Raw genomic sequence first — 16,845 nt, forward strand, 5'->3', positions numbered from 1 at the left:
CAAGTCTGGGACATCCTTCACACTATAAGGGAGAAATGACTGTCATCTTACTTGCTCAAGCACATGGATTATGAATCAACGGCTGTGGAGCCCCCAGCTGGATCAGGCCCTCTGGATAAGTGAGACAATTGAATAGCTTGAACTGTGTGGGAGGCACCCAGTCAGTGGGACACAGACCTGCCCTTAGTGCATGAGCTGGCTGTTTGGCACCTTGGGCTTACACAGGGACCCTTTGTTCAGCCTAGAAGGAGGGGACTGGACCTGCCTGGGCTGAATCTTCCAGGTTGAATTGAATCCCCAGGGGAGTCTTGATCCTGGAGGAGATGGGAATGGAGGGGAGGGGTGGAGGGGAAGGTGGCAGCAGGGGGAGGAGGGGGGAGGACAGGGGAACCCATGGCTGATGTGTAAAATTAAAACACTGTTGTGGATATCGCTCTGTGTAAATAAAGTTCTGATTGGCCAGTGGCCAGGCAGGAAGTATAGGCGGGACAAGAGAGAAGAGAATTCTGGGAAGTAGAAGGCTGGGGAGAGACACTGCCGCCACTGCCATGAGAAGTAACATGTAAAGACACCGGTAAGCCATAGGCCATGTGGCAAAGTATAGACTAACAGAAACGAGTTAATTTAAGATAGAAGAAGTAGATAACAAGAAGCCTGCCATGGCCATACAGTTTGTAAACAATGTAAATTTCTGTGTGCTTTCTTGGTTGGGTCTGAGCGACTGTGGGACTGGCGGGTAAGAGAGATTTGTCCTGACTGGGCCAGGCAGGAAAACTCTAACTACAAAACACAAATATAATAAATAAAGAAAGAAAAGAAAAATAAGTTAACTTAAAAAATTGTTTGAGAATTACATAAACTAATGAAAATAATGTGGGTTTTATTTTGTCAAATCCACCCCACCCCCTCTCCTCCAACTCTTTTTCTATCCATTCACCACATTCCCTCCCTAGTTAATATGACTTTTTAAAAAACCTGTTGAGTCCACTTAGCACCAGAGTATGTGCATAGATGTAGGACTATCCTTTGGGATGTGGGCAGCCAGTTAAGGGTCACATCTGAAGAAAACTGAGTAGCTAGACCCTAACCCCAGCAGCCATCACTGGCCAATAGCTCAGGTAAGGGTGGGACATTGTTTATCTCTCTTCCAGACATGCTGGAATTTTTTCTGGCTCTATCTTGTACAGATTTTGTGCCACTGTCATGGCCAGAAAACACTTTGTATTTCAGCTGTCTTCCACCACCTCTGGCTCTTACAATCTTTCAGCCTCATATTATGATAGTATTCCTGAGCCTTGGGAGGAAGGAGTCTTATATAAATGTCCAGTTTAGGCCAAAGCAGTCCATAGTCTCTTATTCTCTGTGTTTTGGTCAGTTGTGAGTCTCTATATTAATTGCAATATACTAGAAAAAGAAGTTTCTCTGATGAAGGTTGAAAACTATACTAATATATGGTTATAAAGATAAGTATGTAGGGTAAAGTTTAATACTATAATACCATATCCATTTGACAGAGAAGTAGTGTTAAGTTCATCCCCAGGGCCTCTGATCTCCCTGGCCATGGGTTCTTGGCTTAGTTAATAGTACCAGATATGAATTTCATCTTGGAGAACAGGCCTTCATTTGAATCATAAAATGATTTCTTACTACCCAAACATCTGTGCCAATATTGAACCAATGAGTGGATCTGGCCAGGCTGGTCATTATTCTAGGTCACAGGATTCATAGATGACTAAGATTGTTGATTACACTTTTCCCCCAGTTGCCTATATAGCACCTTCCTTCCTGAACTTTGAAAGCCAGCCAGTAAGATGAAGTTTCCACATCACTACTGGCTAAAAGTCTCCATCTCCAATGACTCAAGTGCATGTTGTCTTCAGCAGTAGGGTCTTAGTATCAAGTGCTGGAGGGTATATGTTAGCATTTAGTGTTATATATGAATTTATGCATATATGTATTCATGAATGATTTGGATAACAAAAATAAGAGTGAGGTTTTGTGAATTTTAAAGGTAAAAAGGAATCAAATGAGGCATCAGAGATACTGGATGAAAACAAATCAGTTGACTATCAGTTCTTTGTTTTTCTCTCAGTTCCAATAGACAAACCTGGGTGAAGAGGGGAGAGAAGCCAAACCCAATGCAGCAAAGGAACAAAGCTGACTATGACTATGACTATGTACAGAGAGTCACATAAACAAGGTGCTTGGGTCATACTGAACTCAGATTTGAGCTTTTTACTCAATTAAGTTGTACTTTGGGGGTACTCTAGAAGTGTAGATGTGACTGGGGGACAGCCCATGGATGAAAGGCATTGCTAGGAAGAAGTTTCAAGGCATTTTCTCCTTCTTCCATTCTTTCAGTTCTTTTTCCTTCCTTCTCCAATTACCACTTCCTCACATACTCAAATTTCTCCTTTCCTTGTTTCCTAAACCTTTACTAAGCAACTAATAAAAATAGCTGAGGGTAACTGAGACAATCCCACTTGTTTCTATGGGTAATTCTTCCTGTTAAATGGAGGACAGGAAGTATAGCCATCTTTACAGACACTTCAGCCCAGAAGACTGACATTAGACAGATTTTCACATACTTAAATCATATATCTTAATAGAAATTAGCTATTATCTATGTATTTGTCTATCATTTATGTATGTATGTATATATCTATCTATCTGTCTATTATCCACCTATGTATCTATCTGTCTATCATCTATTTATGTATGTATGTATCTATGTATCCATCTATCTATCTATCTATTCTTTCCTAATAATCTATATATCCATAACATCTAATGTAGATGATCCCATTAGAAACTGTTGCAGATCTTCAAAATATGGTTATAATAAAATCTGGAGTGCCATCATACTTGTCTGGACCCTTGTCATTTCTATATCAAGAAATAGAATACTATCCTTATCCCTTTGAAGCTGTGATTTGTTGCTAACAGATATGTTACAAAAGATGGGATTTCCAATGTTAGACCAAAAAAGTGTTTCATCTAGGACCTTGAGATAGTAAGGATGAAAAGGCTATAAGTAGCCAGACTCCTTTAGCAGCTTCTGCAATCCCAATCATCATGACCATCAGTAAGTCTAGATAGCATTCTTTTTTTTTTTTTTTGGCCTATGTCACTATATATCTTTATTACAAATGAAAAGAGAAAAAAGGTTTTAGCTTCTTTTTTTTTTCCTTCCACTGTCCTCCCCGCTCCCACTCCCACCCTCACCTTCCCCCCAGCCCCTCCCCTCCATTCCCATTTCCTCCAGGGCAAAGACTCCCCTGGGGATTCAGCTCAACCTGGTGGATTCAGGACAGGCAGGTCCAGTCCCCTCCTTCCAGGCTGAGCATGTGTCCCTGTGTAAGCCCAAGGTTCCAAACAGCCAGCTCATGCACCAAGGACAGGTCCCGGTCCCACAGCCTGGGAGCCTCCAAACAGATCAAGCTATTCAATTGTCTCACTTATCCAGAGGGCCTGATCCACCTGGGGCCTCCATAGCCATCGGTTCATAATTCATGTGCTTCGAATCGATTGGCTATTGGTCCCTGTGCTTTTTGCAATCTTCGATTCAACAATTCACGCTCTTGCAGTCCCTCCTCCTTCTCAACAGTTGGACACCTGGAGCTCCATCTGGGGCCTGGCCAAGCATCTCTGCATCCACCTCCATCAGTTATTGGATGAGAGTTCCAAGACAATTGCTAGGGTGTTTAGTCATCTGATCACCAGACTAGGTCAGATCAGGTCCTCCCTTGACCACTGCCAGCAGTCTACAGAGGATATATCATTGTGGATTTCTGCAGACCTCCACAGCACTCTGCCTATTCCTGTTCTCATGTGGTCTTCATTTATCATGGTCTGTTATTCCTCGTTCTCCCTTTCTGTTCTTGATCCAGCTGGGATCTCCTGCTCCCCTAAGCTTTCTTTCCCTCAAATCTTGCCCTTCATTATTCCCACTGTCAACTAGGTTGTTCATGTAGATCTCATCCATTTCTCTGTCATTGGATGATCCCTGGGTTTTTCCTAGGGTCCCGTTTTCTAGGTAGCCTCCCTGGAGTTGTGTAGCAGTCTAGTCATCTTTGTTTTACATCTAGTATCCTCCTATGAGTAAGTACATACCATGTTTGTCCTTCTGAGTCTGGGTTACCTCACTCAGTATGATTTTTTTCTAGATCCATCCATTTGCCTGCAAACCTCATGATGTCATTGTTTTTCTCTGCTGAGTAGTATTCCATTGCGTATATGTACCATATTTTCTTTATCCATTCTTCAGTTGAAGGGCATCGAAGTTGTTTCCAGGTTCCGGCTATTACAAATAATGCTGATCTGAACATAGCTGAGCAAATGCCCTTGTGGTATGATTGAGCATTCCTTGGGTATATGCCCAAGAGTGCTATAGCTGGTCTTGGGGGAGATGGATTCCCAATTTTCTAAGGAAGCACCGTATTGATTTCCAAAGTGGCTGTACAAGCTTGCATTCCCACCAGCAGTGGAGGAGAGTTCTCCTTGCTCCACATCCTCTCCTGCATAAGCTGTCTTCTGTGTTTTTGATCTTAGCCATTCTGACAGGTGTAAGGTGGTATCTCAGAGTCATTTTGATTTGCATTTCCCAGATAATTAGGGATGTTTAGCAATTCCTTAAATGTCTTTCAGCCATTTGAACTTCCTCTGTGGAGAATTCTTTGTTTAGTTCTATAGCCCATTTCTCAATTGGACTGTTGGGCATTTTGATGTCTAATTTCTTGAGTTCTTTATATATTCTGGATATCAGCCCTCTGTCAGATGTGGGGTTGGTGAAGGCCTTTTCCCATTCTGTAGGCTGTTGCTTTGTCTTGTTTACCATGTCCTTTGCTCTACAAAAGCTTGTCAGTTTCAACAGGTCCCATTGATTGATAGTTTCTCTCAGTGTCTGTGCTACTGGTGTTATATTTAGAAAGTGATCTCCGGTGCCAATGCATTCAAAACTACTTCCTACTTTCTCTTCTATCAGGTTCAGAGTAACTGGATTTATGTTGAGGTCTTTGATCCACTTGGACTTAAGTTTTGTGCATGGTGACAGATACGGATCTATTTACAGCCTTCTACATGTTGACATCCAGTTATGCCAGCACCATTTGTTGAAGATGCTTTCTTTTTCCCATTGTACATTTTTGGCTTCTTTGTCAAAAATTATATGTTCATAGGTGTGCGGGTTAATGTCAGGGTCTTCAATTCGATTCCATTGGTCCACATGTCGGTTTTTATGCCAGTACCAAGCTGGTTTTATTATGGTAGCTCTATAGTAGAGCTTGAGGTCAGGGATTGTGATGCCTCCAGAAGTTGTTTTATTGTACAGAATTCTTATGGCTATCCTGGGTTTTTTGTTTTTCCATATGAAGTTGAGTATTATTCTTTCCAGATCTGTGAAGAATTGTGTTGGTAAATTGAGGGGGATTGTGTTGAATCTATAGATTGCTTTTGGTAAGGTCGCCATTTTTACTATGTTAATCCTGACTATCCATGAGCATGGGAGATCTTTCCATTTTCTGACATCTACTTCAATTTCTTTTTTCAGGGACTTAAAGTTCTTGTCATATAGGTCCTTCACATGCTTAGTTAGAGTAACCCCAAGGTATTTTATATCATTTGTGGGTATTGTAAATGGAGATGTATCTCTGATTTCCTTCTCAGCCTGTTTGTCTATTGTACATAGGAGGGCTACTGATTTTTTTGAGTTGATCTTCTATCTTGCTATGTTGCTGAAGGTTTTTATAAGCTGTATCAGTTCCTTGGTTGAATTTTTGGGATCACTCATGTATACTATCATGTCATCTGCAAATAGGGAGAGCTTGACTTTTTCCTTTCCAATTTGTATCCCCTTAATCTCTTTGTGTTGTCTTATAGCTATGGCTAGAACTTCAAGTACTATATTGAATAAGTATGGGGAGAAGGGACAGCCTTGCCTTGTTCCTGATTTTAGTGGTATTGCTTTGAGTTCCTCTCCATTTAATTTGATGTTGGCTGTTGGCTTACTGCACATTGCCTTTATTATGTTTAGGTATGTTCCCTGTATTCCTGATTGCTCCAAGACCTTTATCATGAAGGGGTGTTGGATTTTGTCAAATGTCTTTCTGCATCTAGTGAGATGATCATGTGGTTTTTTTCTTTGAGTTTGTTTTTCGTATGTTGAACCACCCTTGCATCCCTGGGATGAAGCCTACTTGATCATGGTGGATAATTGTTTTGATGTGTTCTTGGAGTCTGTTCACCAGAATTTTATTGAGTATTTTTGCATCAATGTTCATAAGGGAGATCGGTCTGTAGTTCTCTTTCTTTGTTGCATCTTTGTTTGGTTTAGGAATCAGAGTAATTGTAGCCTCATAGAAGGAGTTTGGTAATATACCTTCTGCTTCTATTGTGTGGAACAATTTATAGAGTATTGGTATAAAGTCTTCTTTGAAAATATGATAGAATTCTGCAGTGAAACCATCTGGTCCAGGGCTTTTTTTGGTTGGGAGACTTTTAATGACTGATTCTATTTCCTTAGGGACTATTTAAATGGTTTATCTGGTCTTGATTTAACTTAGTTATGTGGTACCTATCCAGAAAATTATCCATTTCTTTTAGATTTTCCAGTTTTGTGGAGTAGAGGTTTTTGAAGTATGACCTGATGATTCTCTGGATTTCCTCATTGTTGTTGTTATGTCCCCCTTTTCATTTCTGATTTTGTTAATTTGGATGCTCTCTCTCTGTCTTTTGGTTAGTTTGGATAAGGGCTTGTGTTGTTAGATTTTGCCTACCTGGCCCAGAGTCAGGACAAATCTCTCTCACCCACCAGTCCCACAGTCTCTCAGACCCAACCAAGTAAGCACACAGAGACTTATATGACTTACAAAGTGTATGGCCGTGGCAGGCTTCTTGTTATCTACTTCTTCTATCTTAAATTAACCCATTTCTGTTAGTTTATACTTTGCCACATGGCTTGTGGCTTACCATTGTCTTTACATGTTGCTTCTCTTGGCGGCGGCAGCTCGCGGTGTCTCTTTCCACCCAGCCTTCCACCTCCCAGAATTCTCTTCTCTCTTGTCCCACCTATACTTCCTGCCTCGCCACTGGCCAATCAGAACTTTATTTACACAGAGCGATATCCACAGCAGGCTTGTCTATCTTGTTGATCTTCTCAAAGAAACAACTCTTTGTTTCACTAACTCTTTATTTCTATTTTATTGATTTCAGCTCTCAATATGATAATTTCCTGGTGTCTGTTCCTCCTGGGAGACTTTGCTTCTGCCTGTTCAAGGGCTTTCAGGTGTGCTGTCAAGTCACTGGCATGAGATTTCTCCAGCTTTTCTATGTGCGCATTCAGTGCTATGAATTTCCCTCTTAGCACTGCTTTCATAGTATCCCATAAGTTTGGGTATGCAGTGTATTCATTTTCATTGTTCTCTGGTAAGTCTTTAATTACTTTCTTTATTCCTTCCTTAACCCACTGGTGATTCAGTTGAGCATTATTCAGTTTCCATGAGATTGTAGGATTTCTGTAGTTTTTTCGGTTGTTGAAATCTAACTTTAAACAATGATGGTCTGATAGAACACAGGAGGTTATTCCAATTGTTTTGTATCTGTTGAGATTTGCTTTGTGGCCAAGTATGTGGTCGATTTTAGAGAAGGTTCAATGGGGTGCTGAGAAGAAGGTATATTCTTTTTTGTTCAGGTGGAATGTTCTGTAGATATTGATTAAGTCCATTTGTGCCATAACACCATTATGTCTCTGTTAAGTTTCAATTTGGCCGATGTGTCCAGAGGTGAAAGTGGGGTGTTGAAGTCTCCCACTATTAATGTGTGGGGTTGTATATGTGATTTAAGCTTTAGTAATGCTTCTTTTACATATGTGTGTGTCCTTGTGTTTTGGGCATAAATGTTCAGAATTGAGACTTCATCTTGGTGAATCCTTCCTGTGATGAGTATGTAATGTCCTTCATAATCTCTTTTGATTGATTTTAGTTTGAAGTCTATTTTGTTGGATATTAGGATGGCTATACCAGCTTCTTAAGACCATTTGATTGGAAAATCTTTTCCCAGCCTTTTAGTCTTAGGAGGTGTCTGTCTTTGAATTTTGAGGTGTGTTTCTTGTATGCAGCAGAAAGATGGGTCCTGTTTTCGTATCCATTCTGTTAGTCTGTATCTTTTTATAGGTTAATTAAGTCCATTGATATTAAGAGATATTAATGACCAGTGATTGTTTGTTCCTGTTATTATTTTTTATTTTTAGGTGGTAGCATGTGTGTACTTCTCTTCTTTGGGGTTTACTGCTGTGGTGTTATCTATTGCCTGTGTTTTCATGGGTGTATCTGCCTTCCTTAGGTTGGAATTTTCCTTCTAGTGCTTTTTGTAGGGCTGGGTTTGTGGATAAGTATTGTTTAAATCTGGTTTTGTCTTGGAAGGTCTTATTCACTCCATCTATGATGATTGAAAGTTTTGCTAAGTATATTAGTCTAGGCTGGCATCCATGGTCTCTTAGTTCCTGCATTATATCTGTCCAGGTCCTTCTGGCTTTCAAAGTCTCCATTGAGAAATTGGGTGTTATTCTGATGGGTTTGCCTTTATAAGTCACTTGGCCTTTTTCCTTTTCTGCCCTTAATATTCTTTCTTTATTCTGTACGTTTAGTTGTTTAATTATTATGTGGCGATGGGCCTTTTCTTGAGGGTCTAGTCTGTTTGGTGTTCTATAGGCTTCTTGTATATTTATAGGCATTTCATTTTTTAAGTCAGGAAGGTTTTCTTCTATGATCTTGTTAAATATATTTTCTGTGCCTTTGAGTTGGTATTCTTCTCCTTCCTCTATCCATATTATTTGTAGGTTTGGTCTTTTCATGGTGTCCCAAATTTCTTGGACATTTTGGTTCATGACTTTGTTGGTTTTAGTGTTTTCTTTGATTGATGAATCTATTTCTTCTACTGTATCTTTAACACCAGAGATCCTCTCTTCCATCTCTTACATTCTGTTGGTTATACTTGCCTCTGAAATTCCTGTTTGTTTTCTCAGATTTTCTATTTCCAGCATTCCTTCTGCTAGTGTCTTCTTCATTTTTTCTATTTCCCTCTCAGGTCTTGGACTGTCTCCCTTGCTTTTTCATGATTTTCTTTCAAGGACTTATTGTTTTCTTCTGCTTTAATTGTCCTTTCCTCTAGTTTTTTATACCGTTATTCCCATTTTTTGTTTGTCTGTTCCTCTACTTTATTTTTGATTTCTTCTATATAAGGCTCTAGCCTCTTCATGATGTTACTTATAAGGTTGTTTTCTTCTTCTTCTTCCATTCCGTGATTTTCAGGTCTGGCTGTTGGAGAAGGGCTAGGTTCTGGTGATGCTATATTGCTCTTTATTTTGTTGTATGTACTTCTGCCTTGGCATCTGCCCATCTCCTCTTGGGTTCGTTCTTGGTCTTATCAGTGTACTTGGTCTAGACAGAGCTGACAGATTTAGGGATCCTCTCTCTGGTCCAGATGGAAGCTCTGGGCCAGATGGGAGCTCTGGTCCAGATGAGAGTTGCCGGCCAGATAGGATCTGGGGTGCTGGACTCTGAGTCTAGGGAAGTCCCTGAGGGCTCCTTATTTTGTCCAGATGGGAGCTCCTCTTGTCCAGATGGGAGTTCCAGGGCAGGATGGAAGCTGGGGGCTGGTTTTTGATTCTCAGGAAGTGGCTGGGGTCTTGGGCAAATGCGTGTGGGGGCAGGGTGTGGAGTCTGCAGTGTCTACCTGCAGTCTTGGAAAAGGGGAGCCTTCCTGCAGGGCCTGAAGAATGGCCGGAAACTGGAGCCAAGTTGTTCAGATCCTCCTGGGATGGCTCGTGTCCAGCGGTGGGACCCAGGAGCAGTTATCTCTCTGGCTATAACCCCAGGTACTCACCTCTGGTCCAGATCTAGATAGCATTCTTGAAATCCCACAGAGCTGGCATTCTAGATGACTGAGGTTTCTGGTAACACTGACTGCATGCATAAATGAGACCCTGAGCTGCCTAGTTCTTACAAATTTCATGGTCTATATAATCATGAGCATGCTGCACATCCCTGGGTTTGGAGATGATTTGTTACTTATCAGTGGTAATCAGTACAGTCTCAACAATTCAAGGAATGACTTCTAATACAATTTCATTAGAACAAAACACATACAGGTTAGACCATGAAGCTAAACATAATTGTCTATCAAACGAGACAAAATTTGGGCCTTGTATATTTAAAAAAACTTCAGCCACATATTAAGATATATGATTTAAGTATGTGAAAATCTGTCTAATGTCAGTCTTCTGGGCTGAAGTGTCTGTAAAGATGGGAATACTTCCTGCCCTCCACTTAGTAATGCCAGCTGTACTTTCAGAGTCTATGGCTTTTTCATAAGGGAATATTATGTTTTGTATCACTGTAATGATCTGAATCTAGTTTGACTATAATCTCTAACCTTGATTCCAGGCACCATTGTATCTGAAGTAGCCACATTGATCTCTGTAAACAAAATAAAGAAGAGAAGGAGGAGGAGATGGTTGAAGTAGGAGAGTAAGTGACAAATTAGAGTGCTATTTTAAAATGTCTCTCTTTTCCTTTTAAGGAATTAACAAAAAGAACTTGGGCCATTTTTTTATTACCTAGTATATGTTAGTGATATCTATGATATTATATTATTATATAACATGGGATATATGACATATACCATATAATAAAATGTTTTAGTAAATATGACTTTGCAAATGTACAGTTTATTTTTTAACATTTGTTTAGAATAATATTTATATATCTTCTTGACAAATCACTTTTTGTACATTTACCCAATTATTTCTTCTTATAAACTATTTTTTTTTAATTTTGACACTTTAACCAGTTTATATTGTATATGGTCTTTAACCCAGGAAAACAATTGAGCCTGTTATTTTATTAGCATTACCCAGGAAATAATCTACAACTCAGCTTGCATATACTGCTTTGTCCTTCAAGGGGTTGGTCCTCCTAATGCCAATCTGGAGAATTCATGTTTAAGGAGGATCAGTCCTACCCTATTTGGGTGTTGGCTTGAATATCTCTAGATCCTGTGGGGAAAAGAGGTTCTAGTGATTTTATAAGCCAGGGGGACAAGTTGAAACCAGCTAAACATCTGTGAGAAATTTCATAGTCAGAGGCATGACCTAGAGGAAAGAACTGAGTTCAGTGCTATCTATCTATACTAAATAGAAGAGGAAAAATAATACAAGCCTAAACCCCAGTCATAAGGGAAATGTTGCTACCAGTAAAAAAGCACTAGCTATTTTTGTGAAGTCACTTTAACATTTATACACTAGTTGATTCCTACAGCAAAGATACTATGAACAGTGTTCTGATTTGGAACAATCAGTTAGGTAAGCATTTCATTTAGCCATTGAAGATTTGATGGAGATCTCCTTAGCTGAAAGATTTAGTCCATGTCAAATTCCCACTTATCTTATACTTTGTAAGTTTCCTCTTTTGTTGTTATTTTGTTTTCTTTTTATATTTAAAAACCTGGGCTGGAGGGATTAAAAACATTTGCTTTTAATCAGGAGGAGCTAGGTCCAGTTTCCAGCACCAAGACGGTAGCTCACAAACATCTGAAATCACAACGTCCTTTTCTGGCCTCTGATGCTGCCAGGCATACATGTGGTGCACAGATATCGATGAAGGCAAACACTCATGTATATAAAGTAAGACTAGAGAAGACCTCTCATAGGAAGGAGCAGTGAAAGCCTTGGGAGGACAAAAGCAGTCAGTAATCCTCCCCAGCTGGAATGCCTACGAAGCAACAACAGCCAACAACCATCTAATTGTAGACCTCAAGGCCCACTCAATAGGGGGGACTTCATGTTGGTTGCTGTAGACCTAGCCCACTACCCATGGTCCATGGAGCCATGGACCCTAGTAAAGAGAACCCACTACAGCTACTTTATTAAACCTATATCATATCTAACTGCATTCTAAATACTAATACCCACAGATTAATACTAATCTCATTTATCATCAAAGAAGCTTCTTTTTGCAGCAGATGAAGATTATTTTAAAGAGCAACAACTTGTCAGAATTCAGCGAGCAGCTTACTGTAGGTTGCCCAGTCCCAAATGATACAGCTACAGTACAACCCCTATACCTAAGGCTCAGAGACCATCACAGAAGAGCAGGTAAAAAGACTGTGAGAGCCAGAGGACCAGAATGGGGTGTCTGCTTCTAAGATAGTGTTTTCTCCATAGATATTAGGAAGCTATGTCCAGAAAAATCTCAATGATATGGTTGCCTAAGCAAGACCTAAAAAGTGGCAACACTGACTGACGTGTAAAAGTGGACAGGGAAATCCTCACAAGGCTTGACCCCTACAAGAAGAACTATATGCAATCAGTGGTTGCTAAGAGAAGGAAAATCAATCCACTCCAGGGAAGAGCCTCTTGATAGTTGGCTAATCCCAATAGACCAATCCTAAACACATATAAGCAATATTAACTCTCTCAGGAATAGATAACTATAAAGTATATATAGACATAGATATATACATGCATCAATTTAATATTAACATATATATATATATAAAAGAATAAGAGGTCATAAATTTCAGGAGTGGGAGGGACATGGGAGAAACTGAAGAGAGGAACAGGAGGGGGAAATGATGAAAACAGAGTATCCTCAAGAAACAAATTTAAAAATTAAAAAGAAAAAATAGACAAGGCAATATATGTCTCTAAGCACATTTCCACATACATAGTTTTGAATCATAAAGAATGTCTTAGTTTGTGTAGAATTCTTGTGAATGTAGCATATTATCTTTTCTTAGTTTAAAATCAAGTATCTAGCTGGGGAGATGGCTCAGTCATTAAAGGTTAGGCCCACAATAAAAAAGATAACATCTTAAGTACTCTAATTCACATTTGTAGGTTGAAGGAAGGTATACTCTCTTATACAAAAAATATTGGTTGCAAAACAGTCCTTTTGTCTTGTCAAGATGAATACATTTGAGACTCATTGTACTAATACATGCCTCTAACCTAACACTTCTGAGACAGGATCAGGAGAGCCATGAGTTCAAGGACAGGCTACATTTCTAAGTGAGTTATGTTGTAGGGTAGCCTAGGATACATAGCAAGAGCATATTTCAAAATAAATAAATAGAAAAAGTACATAGCATTTCCAACTTATTACAGTGTACACACAGTGGGGGAGGTTTTGTATGTTCACTGAAGCTTTTGCCAAAATCCTTGAAATTGGATCAAGAGGTGAGCATCTTTGAGAAAAAGCACAACTGATGTTGAAGTCACATGTTTTCATTCAGACAAGCATAGTTGTAATGTATCACATGGGCAGTGCAAAACGCTTGGTGTTGTTTCCACATTTGAATTCATCTTGCAGTCAGAAACTGGCACCAAATGGAACGATGGTACTTGAAATATTGTGGGAAAGAATATGTGATCTTCTAGCTTTTTTATGAATATCCTGAAATGTTGTGCATTTTAATTTCTAAGAATAAGAGGAATATATTCTAAGAGCAACAACAATATCATAAATGCACATGCACGCACAAACATATGCACATATTTGGAAGACATGAGGTCTGCCATGTCTGCAAAGGCCCTGATGGTGAGTTAGGGTAAGAAACTCCTCATGCAGGCAGGAGTATTTTTATAAAGACAGTTTAGGTTTGAGTCACCAGGTTTGAATTGCTAGTCAGCCAATGACATCAGCCCAGTTTGATATTCTCCTGACTTGAGTTAAAATCTAGGTCCTTCCCTATGTAAAGAAGGAAAAAAACAAGGGATGGCCAAGCCATTAGCAGTAATATAATCTGTTATTAAATTGATATTTCTTAGCAAAAGAGTGAGGGTCCTTTAGCTTGGAGTTGAATAGAAAATAGAAGCTACCAGTTCACTTGGCACAATGGCATTCAACACATTTCTGAAGCTTCTAATTTGCAGGTTTGGGTGGATAACTGTGAGACTCATGGAAAATTTGTGGTGGATCATGCAGGCCAGTGCTTTTTCAAATTTAACATATACCTGAATACTTGAATATTTCATTGAAATAAAGTTTCTGATTAGGTCCCACAGATTTGCATTTATTCCAGATAAAGTTGGTGTTGATAACCACATTAGGAGTAGCAAGAAGAACAGTCATTCTGGTTGTACATTTTAGTTGTGTTTAATGGGCTGCCAGAGTCGACACATAATAACACAGGGCATCAAATGCCCATTATCAAAAAAACAAATGATGACAAATGATGGTAAGGATGGAGGCAGAACTTACTGCTAGAAGCATATAAATTGGTACAGCTATTATGAAATCAATATGGAGGTTTCCAAAATACTAAAAATAGAACTATCTTACTGTGAAGCTATTCCAATCCTGGGCTCATACCCAAAGGCCTCATATCCACTATATATATACTTGCTTATCATCCTGTCTATTGCTGTTCTGATCACAACATGAACAGATGAATGGGCAATGAAAATATTATATATATATAAAATAGAATTTTATTCAGCTATAAAAAATAAAGTATGCTGGAAAGTAGATGGAAATAGAATTATTATATAAAATGGGTTAACCCAAAATGAGAAAGAAAAATACAACATGTTAGATCTCATTTATGGATCCCAGATTTTGATATATTTATATATATATGTGTGTGTGTGTGTGTGTGTGTGTGTGTGTGCCTGTGCATGTGTGTGTGTGTCTAAATGTAAGCCATGACTCTAGAAAGAGGACCCTAGGGGATATTTGTGTATATGTGCCCAAAAAATTTATATCATTTGTATGAAATTTAAAAACATTGGTGTCTTCCATTTTATCTAGCAGTTCTGCATAAGAAATACTTGAAAATGCAGAGTTAGAACTCTGTCCAGGTATTATAAATGTGCTGCCCTGGGGGTACAGTCTGGGCACAGGGACTTTGCACAGATCTCCAGCTGGTTCTTGTGTTCTGGGGAATAGTCTGAGCATGTTGACTTTCAAAAGATCTCCAGATGATCCCAATGTTTTAAGATACAGCGTGAGCACGTTGATGTTGTTCAGCTCTCCAAATGTCCCTGATTTTCTGGGGTATAGCTTACATATCAGAACATTCTGGAAAAATTCCCCCAAATGATTCCACAGCCCAGGCAGGATGAAATGTGCTGCTCTCTCAAACCTTCTCCATCCAGTGCATCTGGGGCCTGTGACTCTGAAGTTGTCTGAAAGTGGTGGGTCCAGCTGAGCCCATCACAGATGTGTGTAAATCAGCAACTTCAAAGGCTGGGAACCCTGAGACTGACTGCAGGGGAAACCTGAAATGCCTCATATGTTATTCTTTCAAGACTTGTCAAAGCATTTGAATCACTTCTAATTAAAAAACACAGTTTGCTTAAATTCCAACATCTTAAAATGCCTATATGAGTCTTACGTGTATTTCCATTGGTCCTCGGATGTCCTGTTTCACTGATGACATGAAAAGTAAGTAGTTGTTTTTAAAAATAATATTAAAGCAAAGAGGCAAGGGGGCAACATTTGCTTAATCTACCCTTTCTGACTTGCAAGGTGCTAGGAAACCTCCCCCCTACACACACACACCTGGCTCTTGCCTGTGATCATGTACTTTTTCCCACTCATCAGAAGAAAGTAGAAACAAGATCATACTTTAGGAACAGCTGCACATCAGAGTTTTTAGGCAAAGTATTTTGGCAGAAACTAGAAAAATAAACAGTCAGACCTTCTACTCTCTTACTGGTTTCTTCCTTAAGAACTGAAATAATCTCTGAGCAACCTTTGAATGAGTCAGTACTATTTAAGATATGAGTATTTGGAAGTTGTTGAATGACAGTATTATCATACTGGTCATAAACATTCACTGTTTTGCTTCAGGGAATCCTGGTTTTTCTACTCACTATGAAGTTTGGTGTTATATGAAAACATGTATTATATTCTCTAACTTTAGCTTTAGACAAATAGATCATGTGGTCTGAGTTTTACCAATTCAGACCTAACCCAGATTTTCCGATTTCAAATAGATATGCTTTTCACAACTAAGGTACACCAACACTGAGATGAGTTTCCTTTGAGATAATGCCTTGTGAATGTATCCTCAGGAAAGATAGCAATAGTGTGCCTTCTATGAAGGAGGGACAAATGCTCCAGAGAATTTCAACCTCATATGTTCTTAAAAGGGTGCAAATCCATTCACAAAAGCAGAAGATTTATGGTTAATCACCTCTGTAATGAGCACAACTTTCAGCATTGTTGGACTGGGGATTAAGTTTGAGCATGGATTTTGAGGGTGTACCATCATTCAAACCATAACCACAGGTACAATATGATCCAGAAGTGCTAAGAATGTAGATTTCACTGTTACTTGGAATGGACAGAGAGCAGTCCTGTTACCATGTATCAGGTCCTGTTGAGTGCACTAGACAAAAGAAAGTCCTTCAGATACTAAGATTTCCTCCTAGGTGGACCAGATGAAGACTTAGAGGAAGAGTTGATTTTAAAGAAAAAAAATCAACAAGAGAGGAAACAGGTTCTATTGAGGATTGGCAGTCCAAATGATCTTAATAGCTGCCCCTCACAGACACAGTTTCCAAGATACCTTAAGCAGGGCATCTGGTTCATGTTTCCATATGGAAGAAGAATTGGAGGGAGGCCAGCCTTAGGGTTTGCTGGAGACTTTCATTAGTGGTGACAGGAGGACATTTGTCCTGACCTAAGAATAGATGACAAATGATAAAACCAGAATTTCAAATGATTTTGGTGGAAACTGTTCTTTTTAATATTTATGTTCAATGAAATGCATTGTGGGTTCACTGTAAAATGTAGTATCACATACTACACAGCAAATGCATTAAAAGCAGAATGATTATTTTTG

This window comes from Onychomys torridus, chromosome 4, assembly GCF_903995425.1.
Source record: "Onychomys torridus chromosome 4, mOncTor1.1, whole genome shotgun sequence".
NCBI classification, from domain to species: Eukaryota; Metazoa; Chordata; class Mammalia; order Rodentia; family Cricetidae; genus Onychomys; species Onychomys torridus.